Source organism: Molothrus ater, chromosome 26 (genome assembly GCF_012460135.2).
Source record: "Molothrus ater isolate BHLD 08-10-18 breed brown headed cowbird chromosome 26, BPBGC_Mater_1.1, whole genome shotgun sequence".
NCBI classification, from domain to species: domain Eukaryota; kingdom Metazoa; phylum Chordata; class Aves; order Passeriformes; family Icteridae; genus Molothrus; species Molothrus ater.
In genome coordinates, this window is record NC_050503.2 from 1,505,101 (window position 1) to 1,521,088 (window position 15,988).

Below are 15,988 nucleotides of genomic sequence, written 5' to 3' on the forward strand. Positions count from 1 at the left end.
ACAAATGGTGGGCACACAGGTAGCCAGAGATGGTGGGTGCACAGGTACCCAAGGAATCTGCATTCACAGGCACCCTTGAACGGTGGGTGCACAGGTACCCAGGGATGGTGAGGACAGAGATACCCAGCAACAGTGGGTGCACAGGTACTCAGTGACAGTGGTGTGCACAGGTACCTGGGGAGGGTGAAAGCACAGATACCTGGCATGGTGAGTGCACAGATACCCACAGAAGGTGGGCACACAGGTTCTCCTAGAGGTGGGCACACAGCTCCATGGGGATGATGAACACACAGGTACCCTGGGAAGGTGTGAGCAGGAGTTACCAGGGAAGATGTGTGCACAGGTAACCGGGGAGTGTGGGCATAGAGGTGCCCATGGAAGTGAGGGCACAGGTAACTCACACACCTGCAGCCTCCCAGGCATCCCTCACTCACTGCCAGCCCTGCAGAGGGGGTCCCTGGACCCTGCTTTGTTAGTGAGGGTCACTCAGCCAACAAGGCTCCCTTGGCTAATGAGGTCCCTTGGCTCTTGCAGACTGGGATGGGGCTGCCAGCTCCAGCCCCGTGTGCCCCTGCCTCCTGGGGCTCCCCACCCACCCTCTGGTGCTGCTGTCCTGCTCTTCAAAAAACCCCTTCAGCTTTGGGGATCAGGGCACCCTCTGGGGGGACAAAGCCCCAGCAGCCCTGGCTGGGCAGGCGGAGCACAGGGGCTGCTCTGAGGGCAGTTGCAAGGGGATCAGGAGGTGCCTGACCTGGGGGGCTCTGAGATCCCACCCGTGGCTGGGACAGCATGGCAGGAGCTGGGGACACTGTGCTGGAGAGGCAGGGGGCACCAGAGCAGGGCAGGCTGGGCAGTGTGATATTAATACACATTTTCCCGTGATGTTCTGGCACAATTTTCAGAGCCAAAGCTGGAGGGAGCTCCTGGCCGACACAGCCTGGGTTTGTTTCTCTCCCTCTTCACTCTCCCCTCCAGACCTCCACCCCCCCCCCACCCCTGTGGCTCCCAGAGCACCAGGACGTGTTGCTGGAGCATCGTGTCCATCTGTCCTTGAGCCATGGAGAGGAGAGGGGAGCTGCCCCCATCCCTGCCGGCATCAGCCCTCTCTCTCCACAGCATCTTCTCCGCCTGGCTTATCTAATGGCTGTGGCACGGCCTTTAAATGTCACCCACTAAAGAGAGCACGACGGCGTCCGGGAAGGGAGGGGAGGCTGGGTGAGACAGGATGGGAAAAACAGGAGCAAAACAGTATCGATTTCCAGCCAATTATCACTGTTATCAAAGCAGAGCAATTAAAGGATGAGGCCACATCGCCAATACCCGGCTGCCCCTCCGAGGCGAGGCGCGGGCTCAGCGGCTCTGTCGAACACACACAAGCACACAAACACATCCCCGTTCCCTCTGTGCGTGTGTGTCCGTGCGTGCTCGGGGCACACGCGTGTGCACACACACACACACACACACACACACACACACACACACACGCACACAGAGGGGTCCTGAGCTCCGCCGCGTCTGCTGAGCTTGTTTTCCCGGTGGAGTTAATCTCCCCAGCCCGCTTCACCGCCTCGATCTCCGCGCAGCCAGGATGTGCCTCCCTCCATCTGGCTCTGCCTGAGCCCAGAGAGGGTGGGGGGCGCTGGGGACGGCTGGCAGAGCGCTGCCCTGGGCCCTCGCCCGGCGAGGGGCTGGATCTGCGGGAACTTAGCGCATTTCTCCTCCTCAGGTCGTCTAAAATGTTCTCTCTCCGTGTGCCCATCCCTCCTCCTCCCTCCTCCTTCCCGCTGCCCCCAAGTGCAGGGCCTGGCTCCGACCCTGCTGCGCCCCAGGGCTCTCCCAGGCTGCCAGCTGGGCACTCGCCCTGCGATGGTTTTGGCTTTTTACGCTCTTGCAGGATGGATGTTGGAGCCACACAGCTCCCAGTCACACCATCCCTGTCCTCGGTTTGTTCAGCTGCAGCACAGGAGACTGAGCGGAGGCTCCTGGGGGCTGCAGCTCCTGCCCAGGGCAGGCACAGGGGCAGGGGCTGAGCTCTGCTCTGGGACAGGGACAGGAGCCCAGCAAGGGCTGGAGCTGGGCCAGGCCTTGGCATGGAGCTCAGGGCAAGGTTCTTCCCCCCGAGGCTGCTGGGCACTGCCCAGGCTCCCCAGGGAATGGTGCCAAGGCTGCCAGAGCTCCAGGAGCTCCAGGGGTGCTCAGGGTGGGGTTCTTGGGGTGCCTGTGCAGGCACAGGGGCTGCACTGGATGACTCTTGTTAGTCTTTTCTCACTCAGGATATTCCAGGATTTTATGATTCTCTGATCCCATCACTGGTGGGTGGTGTTTGGGAGCACCAAAGATGCCAGCAAGGACCAGACCTCTGGCTCAAAATGCAGCCCAGAGCAGTGATGGGGGTCATACGTGGAGGATACACTGTGTCACAGCACAGTGACCCAGTGGCCCTGGCACAGGGTGCCCAGAGCAGCTGGGGCTGCCCCTGCATCCCTGGCAGTGCCCAAGGCCAGGCTGGACAGGGCTGGGAGCAGCCTGGGACAGTGGGAGGTGTCCCTGCCATGGCAGGAGTGGCACTGGGTGGGCTTTAAGGTCCCTCCCAAGCCAAGCCAGTCTGGGGTTATACAAACACCCTCAGGGAACAGCCTGAGACATGGTTCCAGCACTGGGAGGGTCAAACCCCCACAGCCAGGGGCAATCCCTTGTTGGGCAGACCCCAAAGCCTCCCCCTCCCAGCCTGGCAGCCTTGGACCCAAGGGCTGCACTACCCACATCCAGTGGCACAGCTTGAGAGCAGCATCTCCAGCAGCCATCCCAGGAGATGCTTCCCAAGCATCTGGGGAGGAAGGGAAGCTGAGCTCTGGTACTATTGCCTGGGAGGGAGCTTATATGGAAAACCACAGAGGCTGACAACAGCAGAAACCCTTGTTTGGCCTTGGCCACACTTCTCAGCAGCTCAGGAGCCCCATGCTGGCTCTCACCACTGAGAATTGCTGCTTGCCTGGGGAATGAGCAGGACCTGAGCCCTGACACCCTGCCTGCTGCCTGGTCCCCCCCACTGCCCTGTCCCCTGGCTGCTGGCTGTGCACAGCTAACACATTAACCTAGTGCTGCGCCCGCCCCCGGCCCCGCGCTCCCTGCCTGTGTGACACACATCTGGGCCAGCACAGAGGTGCAGGGGGGCATCAAATCCTTTTAAAAGGCTCAGTGGGTTAGAAACCCCCTTGCAATTACCACCTTCTCCTTGTCTGGTGCACACAAAGGACCCTCCGGGGTGCTGGGCATGTTCCTGACAAACCCAACAGAGCCGCGGGAGCCGGGAGGAAGGGACGGACGCAGGAGCCTTTTCAGACTCTGCTATTTGGTTGCAAACTGCTTAATTTCCTGAACAAAACGATATTTTTGTTGTTGTTGTTGTTTTGATGGAAAGGACAGCACTTTTTTGGCATGGTACAGTCCCAGGGCTATTCATCCATCACCACAGCAACGAGCTCCATCAATGGCCATCCGAGATTGCGGATGATTAGAGACAACATGTAAAAGGTGGAAGACGCTGGGCACCTCGAAAACCTCGTCTTCCCAAATGACTTGAATTATCCTCATTATTTCTCCCCGGCCAATTCTCTCCCCAGTCCGCAGGAGACGTCGCTGTTATATAAACACGGGAAGAGCCAAGTTATAAGAGCAGGCGGATGAGAAGGGAATGGTCCCTTCTGATGGGGACTGACCTGGAAAGCTCATGACATGGAGGATGAAACCCTCTGAGATGCTCAGGGCATCCTTCTGTGCCTGGAAGTGGGGAGGAGTGGGGCCACGCTGCTGTCAGGGCACTGGGGACCATGGCTGAGCCTCGGGTGGGGTGAGCACAATTTCTGCTTTTCCCAGTCTTGAAACTCTTCCCTGAACTGTGCCAGCCCATTCCAGGGACACAGTGAAGAGCTTCTTGTTGGTTTGCACCTCAAGGACCCAGCCCATCACCACCACCAGTTTTTGGGGTAAACCAGAGAGAAAGAGGACACTGGAGCCTGGAGAAGGTGTGACATGTCCCAGTGGAGGGACTTCCCGTGGTGACAGTGTCCTGAAACATGGCAGCCCTGAAACTTTAATGCCCACCTGCAATATTCATGGTGCTTCCGACAGCAGCAAGGTGGGAATTGTGCAGAGCAGCCTGAATATTTCATGGGGGCTCTGCACTGGGATTTTGGGATGGTTTCCTGCACTGCCACCACAGCCCCACCCTGCCATGGAGTCTGAGCCATCCGGTGTGGAGGAAGAGTGATGGCACCCTGATCTGCAGCCAGAGAGTCCTCAGAAATAATCAATGCATGTTTTGGCCCTGCCCGGAGTGGGAGGAGAGGTCATGTCCTTTTGGGCATCTCTCTGCTCTGGGGGGGATCAGGAGACCCCGGGTCTGCAGGGTGACCTCCCAAACTGGCTTTGGTGGATGTCCCTCACTCTGAGTCCCACAGCACCACAGAGGGGCCCCAAGAGGCCACCCTGGGCTGGGATGTCCTGGTGTCACTGCAAGGGACAGCTGTCCCCAGTCCTGTCCTCTCTGGCTGCTGCAGGGTTGTTTCCTTGCTAGAGGCCCTTGTCCCAGGGCCATTAGAGGCATGGGAGGTGACAGTCACATGGGTGGCTGGGATCCAGGTCAGCTCTCCATTGGGACATCCCCTCTGTGAGCCAGGTGCTCACAGCCAGCCTTACACAGGATCCTGACCCAAACTGACCCAGCCCACGATGGCAAAAGGTCCCCAGAGCAGTGACACCAGTGAGGGGGGAGGTGATGGTGACAACATCAGGGGACAGCAGCTCCTCCCCATCCTCTGCAGCCCCCTTGGCTGCAGCCCTTCCTGAGCACTCCCTGCCTGGGGGGCTGCTGGGGGGTGGCTGCCTCTGAAGGGAGCCCCAAGGGCAGCAGAGCCCACCATGGCAGGGACAGGGCTCAAGCACCCTCCTGGTGCCAGCAGAGCCACCAGCTCTGCAGAGCCCATCATGGTGCATGTCCCCTCCTCACTCCGTGCCTCAGTTTCCCCTCTGTGTCCTGGGGATGAGCCCTCTGTCTAGGGCATTTTCCAGGACCTCAGGCGAGAGAATGGGGTATCAGTTATAGGAATGTGCCCTCTGTTGATGGAGTCACCAAACTCTCCTTTGTCCCCTCAAAAAAGGAAATAAGCCCAGAAGTTTCTCTCCTCTATTAGGTGAAAAGGCATCTCACAGGACCTGGGGGACTTCACCTCAAACTTAAGGATAGCCAATTGCACAGGAGCCAAAAAGTCCTGTTTGGGCAATTTAGAAAAAGAGGAGAACAAAGAAACTAATGGCTTTTGTGAGGTGTTTTACCAGGAGCAAGAACCTCTTGCACCTGGATCAGTTTTTTCCTGCAAAGAGTTTGTTATTTTGCCTTTTATTGAACCTTTTTGTTTCCAACACTACCACAGAAGCCATCCTGCTGATTTTATGCCTTCTAAGGTAGCTGAGCTATCTTGGGGGAGAAATAGATCTCAAAGAGCTTATGAGACCTGGCTCGAGGAGGCTCCTGACTCCATCCAGGGACAGACCCCAGCCCTGGAAAGGGTGGCCAGGGGCACAAGTGCCCATCCTTCTCTTCATCGATGGAGCAGCACAAGGAGGCAGAGTGTGGGTGCTTCCCCTGAGCCCAGCACCAGGCAGGATCAGCTTTGCTTCCCTTCTGGAAGGATGTTGGGGCTTCTCCTTGGAGCAGGGGATTGGGGACTGCTGTCACCACCCCTGCATGGCTCCTGGGGTACAGGGACATGAGGGACAGCTCTGGCCCAGTGTGGGAAGGTGGCTGTCCTTGGGGCAGTGCCTGGTCCTGGAGAGTGAACCCTGTACTGTTTTGACTTCCTTTTCTGTTAGAGCCACCCTTGCTGTCCCCCAGTGCCACATGTGAGGTGCTGGCACCTCTGCTCTGGGGCATTCAGGGCTCCATGTGCTGACTCCTGGCTTGGGCTCTTCCCCTCCTTCAGTCCCCACCATGTCCCCAGTGCCCCTGCTTAGAGAGCACCCCCTGGCCAGGAATGCCCCCCAAATCCCACCTGCCCCCAGCTCCCCAAGCTCCCCTTTGGGTCCCATCTGCTGCCCTGCACCCCCAGCACCTCAGGGCAGGGGAGGAATGGCCAAAACCACAACAGGGAGCCGTGGCTCTGATCAGGCTCGATTGGAGCCGATAATTAACAACACGAGAAGATCGATAAGGGAAGCAGCTGTGCTGCAGCCAGGGACAGGGACAGGGACAGGGACAGGGACAGGGACAGGGCTGGGGCCCCTCCTGCCACCCGGGGGATGCCCCTCTCTGTCCCCCTGTGCCCCCTCAGTGCCGGGGCTCTGCTGGCATCCCGCATTCCCACAGGAGGAGGATGGGAGGTGCACACTGAGGGCTTGGCCATGTCCCCCGGGGAACCAGCCACCACCACCAGGCCGGGGTGACAACGGGGGGACCCCTCCCCATCCCACAGACCCCAGGCCACACAGGCAACGCAGCCGGAGCCCACGCTCCAGGTCAGGGAGCTGCGGGGTGGGAGAAGGAGTTAATTCCTACACCGAAAAGCTCTTTGCCGGCATCTCGTCTCTAATGGAAGAGTCATGTCGGATTAGCGGGAGGGCGGACGAGGCGCCGAGCGAGCGCCCGGCCCGGCGGGCCCGGCCCCGGGGACAGCGGGGGCAGCCATGCGGAATGGCAGATCTGGGCCACTGTGCCAGCGCCGCCGGGGCCACCGCGGCAGGGACGGACCGGGGGAGCGGCCCCGTGGAGATCCCACGCGGGATTCCATCCTCACCCACTCCCCGAAGCCGGGGATGCTTCACCTGTGTGCCCACCTGGGGCTCGCAGGGGAGGAAGGGAGGGAGGGAGGGAGGAAGGGAGGAGGAAGGGAGGGAGGGAGGATGCTCCGGGAAGGGCGAGAGGGAGCGAAACCCTCGGGGCACGGCGGGGTTTGGGGCTCAGGGGCCACTGGACCTTCCTGCGGTGCCGGTGCCACCGGAGGGGAGGGGACAGCGGGGGGGACACGGCAGGTGAAGGCTGAGAGACCGAAATTCCCTGTGGGGACTGCTCCAGACCTGCGGGATCGCGACAGGAGCGGGAGGGAGGGGGAGGAAGGGAAGGGAAGGGAAGGGAAGGGAAGGGAAGGGAAGGGAAGGGAAGGGAAGGGAAGGGAAGGGAAGGAAGGGAAGGGAAGGGGAAGGGAAGGGAAGGGAAGGGAAGGAAGGAAGGGAAGGGAGGACGCCCCAAGCTCCAGGGCTCCGCAGACGCTGCAATCCAATCGCCGAGGGCCAGCGATGCCCGGGCGATGGAAAAGTGGGTCAGGCACATTGGACACCATGTGCTCCTCCTCTCCTTTCACACTCCTTATCGCAGAGCCGATGGTAAATAAAAACCAGCCCGTCTCCCAGCAACCCCGGCGGGCGCTGGGCTGTGCCGGGAGCGGAGTCCAAGGTGAGCCACGGTGGCAGCCATGGGAGCCAGCCCGGGCAGCTGCGAGGCCGGGGTGAGCAGGAAGCCCCAGCCCATGGTGGGAGCAGGGGCTGCCCGGCTGCCAGGACCCCTACCCCGCTCTAGTGGGGTGGGGAATGTGGGGAAGGCCCGTGTCCTGCTGTGATGCTGCCCCTGCAAAGGACACTGAGTTCTCCCGAGCTGTTTGCTGGTTCTGGCAGAGCCCAAGATAGAAAAACTCCAGAAAATGGGGATATTTGCCACGAGGAAGCATGGTGAGGTATTTGAGGCACCTTGTCTCCCTTGAGATCTGTCAGCAGGAGCAATGGCTGAGAGCCTCAGAGCATCCCTGACCCACTGACCTGTAAAAAGGAGGCATCCCAGAGGGGCCCCACCCTGTATCACCCCACCAAGCATCCCCCTCCTCAGGTAACCCCAGTGGCTCTCCCGAGGCAGGGCTGGTTTGCTGCCACCCCCCCTCCAGCTGCTTAAATCAAGCAGAGCCCTTTGTTTTCTCCTTTCATATTATTTAATTCTCCTCTCCTCACTTGCACTGCAGGGGCAGTGGCTAAGCCCAGGGCTTTGCTAAGCTGGGATCGTATTAAAAGAGCAGAGAGGAAGAGAGTTTCTGGTGCTAAGCTGCTTGTGGTAACAAAGATGGATTTAAGGAAACTGCTCCCATAGCGATATTATTGCCCAAGCACCCAACCCCAGGGGAAAGCACCTGGGGATGCAGGGAAAGGCCTTGGGAAGTTCCAGCTGGGATGCACCAGCAGCAGCCCCGGCACTGCAGGGCTGGGGGTCCTGTGTGGGGCCACCAGGTGAGGCCACAGCTGGAGCTGGGACCCACAAGCAGGGCTGAGCCCCTCGGGGCGGGCTGGCACCGGCCCCTGGGGCTGCCCAGCGGTGGGCGGCTCACCTGGGCTTTGGCTGCATTAAAAGCTAAGCCCTCTGGCGCGGCTTTTTCCAGAGCAGCAGCCAAAAAGGCGCTTACCGGGCCGAGGAGGGCGCCTGCCAAGCCCTAATTAGGGCCGCTCAGCGGTGCTAACGCGCAGTCCCAGCCCCGGCAGGGCGGGGCTGAACGCCCCGGGATGCCGCTGCTGGGCTTGAGGTGTTCGCTGGAAGGGGGAAAATCCTCCTTCCTTCCTTCCCAAAATTGCACCAGAGGGGAGCTGGCAAGCCTTCCTTTGGGCTTGGCATCCCCAAACCAGCGGGATGCAGGGATCAGAGCCCGGGCATGGGAGGGCCAGCAGCAGATTTCTGGGCACTTTCCTCTTCCCTGCTCTTTACCTCGCCTTCTCTCTGCATTAACATGTTAACTTTGGCCAAGAGCTTTTCCCACTGACCTACTGATCTTTCCTATTTTGGTCCTTGGAATTAAGGGATTGCTGGGATTAACTTGCACTAAAGCCTCCAGATCAGCTCTGGAACGGGACGCCCAGGTACGGGCACCACGGCCACTGGGGGCCGGGGGCACCGGGGGCAGGAGCCCTGGCAGTGCCCGAGGGCCCAGCACGGGTGGGACAGGGCAGCACCCCACTGTGCTGGCAGCTCTGCTCCTGCTGCTCCCATTGCCAGGGTTTGGGACCTGCTGTGCTCAGGGCTGGGCACCCATAGGCAGGGTGGGGTGCCCAGAGCCCCCAGCAGGGATGGATGGGTGCTCTGAGGGTCAGGGTCTGCCCTGGCAGCAGGGATGCCACCGAGGGGCTGTGCAGCTTCCAACCCCTTCCCCAGGGAGCAGCTGCTCCCCATGGCAGAGCCCTGGGTGGGCTGCAGGACAGGACCTTGACCAGCACCATTTTCCCGCTGCCAGCCCCAGCCTGGGGTCCCTCAGTCATCCCCAGCTGAGCCCTGGATGGGGGATGCTCCTGGCACCTCCACCCTATCCTGCCACATCCTCTGCCTGCCCCACAGGGTGATGCCCCAGTGCCACCAGCCCCCAGAGCCTCACTATTGGTGGTGAAAACAGAGCCACCATCTTGGTGTCCCTGAGCAGCCTTTCCGCAATATTCCAATATAGGGGTAAAATAAAATCTCCAAATTTACCCTTTTCACTCCAGATTGGAGGTTCCCCTTAAAGGCAGGTGGCTTTTCCACCTGGAGGGCCATTCCCCATCCCTGCCCCAGCCCTAGGGACTGTATCACTGTCAAGTGCCTCCATCTGCCCCGGGACCCCTGTGCTCACCATCGGGCATGGGGGAAGCAGCATCACATGAAACTCAGCAATTTTGTGGCTGGGAAGTTCAAAAAGATGGAGGTGAAGGAGGGGCTGGTGGGGGGGGCAGGAACAACCCAGCTTTGAAGGTGCCTGGAGATTAACTCAAGGCCATGGTTGAGGCTCGGAGACTTTTACAGCAAAACCTCATTAAGGCAGGAGCGGGGGGAAACGGGGGGAGTCAGGAAATCTTCTAAGCAGGAGGAAAAATGTTTGATTCAGCAGAAACAAGTGGGAAAAAAGCCCCCTTGAGTCCCCCCACTCCGCTTTTATCTGTCCCGGGGGGATCGGGGCGGAATATGAAATCTGCCCCTTTCCTCTTTCCTGTTTATCTCCTAATTATGACGCTGGAGATTCGGCAGCACCGCGCGGTGCCCGGACGGTGCCGAGCTGGGGCTGTGCCAGGGGGAGCTGCCCGGGGAGCCCCTGCACCCCTCGCCCTGGGCTGAGCCCCTGGGGCTCCGGGGAGGGAGGGGATGGTGTTGGAAGGGCAGGACCATCCTTCAGGTGCCAATTTGGGCGGCATTTGTGCAGTGAGGGGGGTCAGGGCTCTGCAGCCTGGGCCAGGGAGAAGCTGCCTTTGCCCCTCCCCAGGGACCACCGAGCCCAGAGGGGTGAGCAGGGCTGGGCCTGGGGCCAGGAAAACCAGGGGCAAGGGACCCCAAGCCCCCCAGGGTGGGCCCTGCAGCCACCCACAGTCACACAACACCACGGCCCAGTGACCTACTTGGAGCATCAGTGAGCTACAGCAGTGTGGGATGGGGATGGAGAGAGGGATGGGGATGGGGACAAGGATGGAGAGAGGGATGGGGATGGAAACGGGGATGGAAACAGAGATGGAGACAGAGACAGGGATGGAGACGGGGACATGGATGGAAACAAAGATGGGGATGGAGACAGGGATGAGGGTGCAGATGGACAGGGATGCAGGAAGAAACAGGGATACAAACAGTGATGGGGATGCAGGCAGGGATGGGGGTGCAGAGGGGAATGGAGATGGAGACAGATGAGGGCAGGGATGGGATGCAGGAAGGGATGGGATGCAGGCAGGGGTGTGGATGGAGGCAGGGATGGGATGGAAGCAGGGTGTGGATGGAGGCAGGGGTGTGGATGGAGGCAGGGATGGGGATGAGGCAGGGTGTGGATGGAGGCAGGGATGGGGATGAGGCAGGGATGGGGATGGAAGCAGGGTGTGGATGGAGGCAGGGATGGGGATGAGGCAGGGATGGGGATGAGGCAGGGGTGTGGATGGAGGCAGGGGTGTGGATGAGGCAGGGATGGGATGGAGGCAGGGATGGGATGAGGCAGGGATGGGGATGAAGCAGGGGTGTGGATGGAGGCAGGGATGGGATGCAGGCAGGGGTGTGGATGAGGCAGGGGTGTGGATGGAGGCAGGGATGGGGATGAGGCAGGGATGGGGATGAGGCAGGGATGGGATGGAGGCAGGGATGGGATGGAGGCAGGGGTGTGGATGGAGGCAGGGATGGGATGGAGGCAGGGATGGGATGGAGGCAGGGATGGGATGCAGGCAGGGGTGTGGATGGAGGCAGGGATGGGATGGAGGCACGGATGGGATGGAGGCAGGGATGGGATGCAGGCAGGGGTGTGGATGGAGGCAGGGATGGGATGGAGGCAGGGATGGGATGCAGGCAGGGTGGGATGCAGGCAGGGGTGTGGATGGAGGCAGGGATGGGGATGAGGCAGGGGTGTGGATGAGGCAGGGATGGGATGCAGGCAGGGGTGTGGATGCAGGCAGGGATGGGGATGAAGCAGGGATGGAGGTGCCGTGCTCCACCCCAGTGGGCACCCACAGCCGCTGCCCGGGGCACAGTGGGACCCAGCCCGGCCACGGTTCCCCCTCCCCCAGCCCCTGAGGAAGGCTCAGCAGTCACTAATTGCTTGGGACACCCCTCGGGGTGCGGGGGGAGACTGAATGTTCCTCCCCCGGCAGCTCTGCTGGCCACGGCTCCAATTAGCCTCGTTATCCTGCGTCGCTGCTGATTAGGGGCCGGGTAATTGCCCGGCGTTCGGTGTCCCTTAGAGCCACATGGCAGCAGCAATTGCATAAGCACCGGGCAGGCGTTACGTGAGCCGTGAGCGAGCCAGGCCAGCCCGGGGGCTCCGGTTACACCTGGCCCTGCTGCCCCCCTGCTCCCGGCCCCGGGCGGTGACAGGGACAGCCCCGCACGGGCTGCAGGACTCAGGGGTGCGCGCCGCTGCTGCCTCAGTTTCCCCCTTCTCCATGCTCTGCTTTGCACTCACAGTGTGTCTGAATGACACCCACGGCCCCATGACCCCACAGCCCCATGCCATGGCCCCTGAACACCGCAGCCACACAGCATGGCCTCACAGCCCAACAGCAGAGTCCCACCCCATGGCCCCACAGCCCCATGACCCCACAGCCCCATGACCCCACAGCCCCATGCCATGGCTCCTGAACAGCACAGCCTCACAGCCCCACCGCACAGTCTCATTCCATGATCCCATAGCCCCACACCACAGCCATTTTCTGTGGCCCCATTACCCCATGGCCCCACAGCCCCATGACCCCACAGCCCCATGCCATGGCTCCTGAACACCACAGCCCCACAGCCCCACAGCCCCACAGCCCCACAGCCCTACAGCACAGTCCCATCCCATGGCCCCACAGCCCCACAGCACAGCCATTTTCCATGGCCCCATTACCCCTGGCCCCACAGCCCGTGCCGTGCCAGCCTTTGCATAAGCAGCAGCAGCAGAGGTGCAGTGACTCACAGCACTGCAGTGGGGCCACGTGCCCAGCACCATGCCTGATCCCACTGCCTGCCAGGCCTGGCACAGCTGGCACAGCCACATCTCATGCCCGTGGTCTGAGGGCACTGCCCCGTTTGCTTTGGCACAGTGAGGGACCCCCATCCTGCAGCCACGAGGCACTTCAGCAGCAGGGGGGGAGGGAGGGTGGCACTGGCACCGTGGACAGGACAAAGCAGTGACCCTAACCCTAACCCAGCCCCTGAGCAGGGGATGCCCCCTGTTCCACCCCCACGGCTGGGGGGCACAATGAGGCTCAGTGGCTGCAAGTGCTGCAGTTCTGCTGCAGCCCCCCCAACCTCCAGTGCTGCCCTCACCCTCAGACCAGTGTGGGGCACATGGCTGGGCCTTCATCCAGCCCTGGGAATGGGGGACAGGACCCTCATCCACCCTGGGGCTGGGGGACAGGACCCCCATCTTACCCTGGGATTGAGGGACAGGACCCTCATCCAGCCCTGGGGCTGGGGGACAGGACCCCATCTAACCCTGGGATTGAGGGACAGGACCCTCATCCAGCCCTGGGGATGGGGACAGGACCCTCATCCAGCCCTGGGGATGGGGGACAGGACCCCCATCTTACCCTGGGATTGAGGGACAGGACCCTCATCCAGCCCAGGGACTGAGGGACAGGACCCTCATCCAGCCCAGGGATTGAGGGACCCCCAGGACCCCCATCCATTCCAGAGGTTGAGGGACAGGACCCTCATCCCTCTTGCCCAGCCCTGAGCCTGGGGGCTGCCCTGGGGCACATTCCTCCCCCCCTCCCCGAGGATGAGCTGTGGGGACCCCAGTGCTGTGGCCCCCATCACTGTGTTCACCCCGTGCCCCATTCCCTGCCGGGCAGCTCAGCCACTCCAGATGGGAAACTGAGTCACGGCAGGCGCCTGGCAGTGCCCTGGCAGTGCCCTGGCAGGGAGCCCAGGCAGGGACACCGCGGGGTCCGGCAGGGCCAGCCCGGGGCTCGCCGAGCCTGGGGCTGCTGTTCCAGCCCCGAGCGGGGTGAGGGGCTCTGGGTGGGGGCTCTGGGTGGGGGCTCTGGGTGGGGGGCTCTGGGTGTGGGACGGGCGATGCTGGCAGAAGGTTCCCCTCTCGCTGGGTGGGGCCCGAGGGAGAGCAAACAGTGATTAAGGCGCGATGGTGTCATCCGGAATTCCTGCTCACCTCCGGGCCAGCCCGGGGCGGCTGCGCTGGTCCTGGTGGCCACTTCAGAGCTGCCACAGCCTGGCAGGGCCCCGCCGTCTGCCCTGGCCCTGATCACAAAGATTTGGCAGCGGGGCTGGGGCAGGAGGAGAAGAGCTGGATGGTGGCAAGTGTCAGTTTTTGGGTGCTTGTCCCTTCCTGGTGGCCGTTTCTGTCCTCTGCCACTGGTGCCACCTGGGCTGGGCTGGATCCAGCCCCGCTGGACCTGTCCCCCAGCATTGTCCCGGTGGGTGCAGCTCCTGGCACAGAGTCTGGGCCAAGGGCAGCTCTGGCCCTCCAGCCCCACTGTTCCCATCAGCAGGAGCAGCAGCAGGAGATGCTGGGGTGAGGTCTCTGCCCCAGGCAGATGTGAATGAGCTGCACCAGCTCCTGTCACTGCATGGAGAGGGGGAGAGGGTTTTTAGGGCATGTTATGTGACCTCCACTGCAGAAACAGCCCTGGTCAAGGCTGCTCCTCTCTTAGGAGCAAATGTTACTCCAGGGGCTCAGCCACCAGTGAGCTGGCTCCACCTTGTTCTGGCTTTCCTGGGAGTGAGGAAAATTCCCCCAATTTAAACCCAGCCAAGCCCATGGGGTGAGACCCCATCATGAGAAAAAGGGGTCGTGCTCCGGTAGAACCTCTCCACTTCCACCCATGTGGCCTCAAAGCCGTGGGGCTGAATCCCAGATCTGCAGCACCCAGCACATGCTCAGGTGACCCTGCAGCATCTCCTTCTCCCCTGGGCCTTTCCCCGGGCCATTCCCGAACCTGTGGGTGCCCCATGGGATGCAGGAAGAGACAGGGAGATGTGAACAGAGATAAGACGGAGCGGGAGGGGGGGGTGCCGCACACGAAGGGTTAAAGGGCCGGCGGCGGGAGCGGGTGCGTGGATGGCTGCGTGGGTCCCGCGTTGCTCACGGCAGGTGTGGTGCCGCTTATGTAATCTCGTACTTTTGGATTGCGCCGAGCACTCGGGGAGGATTTTTCGCTCTCGCTCTGCCGCGATTCAGCCACGATTGTCCCAACAGCCGCAATCGGCGACCGCCTTTAGGGAGGGGCGACTCGGCCGGGGCCGGACCCTGCGTGCCACGAGGAGTCACCGCGCTGCTCCCGCTCTCAGTTTCCCCATCCGAAATGGGGCTAATGAGGGTGACCTGCTTGGGGCAGCTCCCGTGACCCCGGGGGAGGCAGCGCGGGGGCTGCCCCCGGCCGGGGCCGCTCGGGATGCGCACCGGGCCGGGAGCTCTGCCTCCATCCGGGGCCGCGCTGCGAGCGGAGCCTGCCAAGAGCGAGGCGAGACGTCGGCCCTCGTCCCGTCTGCGTGCCCATCCATGCGGAGCAGGCAGGAAAGCCGGGAGGAAGGAGCGAATCCGACCGGCGAGAGCAGCGAACCCGTTCCCAATCGCCGTCAGCAAAATCGTGTCAGACAGCAGCGCTGGAGCGAGCTCGGCCCCTCCGCCCCCCAGCCCCGGCCCCCTCCCCGCCGCAGCCGGAGCCGAGCCGGGCGGGTCTCGGCGCAGGGCTGGGAGAGCACAAAACACAAAATGCCACCACGGCTCAGCCCCAGCGTCCCCCTGCCACTGCCACCCGCCTGTGCCAGAGCAGGGGAACCCCTCTGCCAGTGGCCCATCGGCATCTCTGCACCCCCGGCTCAGCTCAGCGTTTGGGGTGGATGTGGGCTGAAATTGCCCCCTTCAGCTGCCATTGAATGGTTTGATTTGAGCGTTGGGGGGCTGAGGTGTCCCCTCAGGGCCCAGCTGCAAGAGCAGGAGGCCATCCAGACAGGAGGCAGTGATGCCACGTGTGGTGATGGTGATGGTGGCTGCATCTGAGCCTCTGGTGGATGTTGTCTCCACATCCATGGCTGATATGGCTGTGCCATGCTTGTGACCATGGTTGGATGCCATGCTCGTGACAGATGCCCCACTCATGCTCATGGCAGATGCCCCATCCATGGCTGTGGTGATACCAGGCCCATGCCCATGGTGGATGCCAGATCCGTGTCTGCAGTGGGAGCAGTGCTCTGCCAAGGCAGATGCCTTCTCCACACCCATCAGGTCTCCAGGCCAGTGCCACTGTCCCCAGGCATTGCTGGGCACTGCTGAGCACTGACCCTGGCACCTGAACCCCGGCCCAGCATTGCCAGGGCCAGCTGCCTCCACCCCTGTGATGTGGCACCAGGGAGGACTCTGGTGACCTGGTGCACCACAAACCCCAGCCAGGGGACTTTGCCCTGTGCTGGCACCTCGGGCTCTGCACGGCGAGGCCTGGTCCAGAGCCACCATCTCTGCACCTCTTAGGGCAGTGTCCCTTATCCAGGGTACAGCCCCGGGCCCCAAAACCACCTGTGCCCATCCCA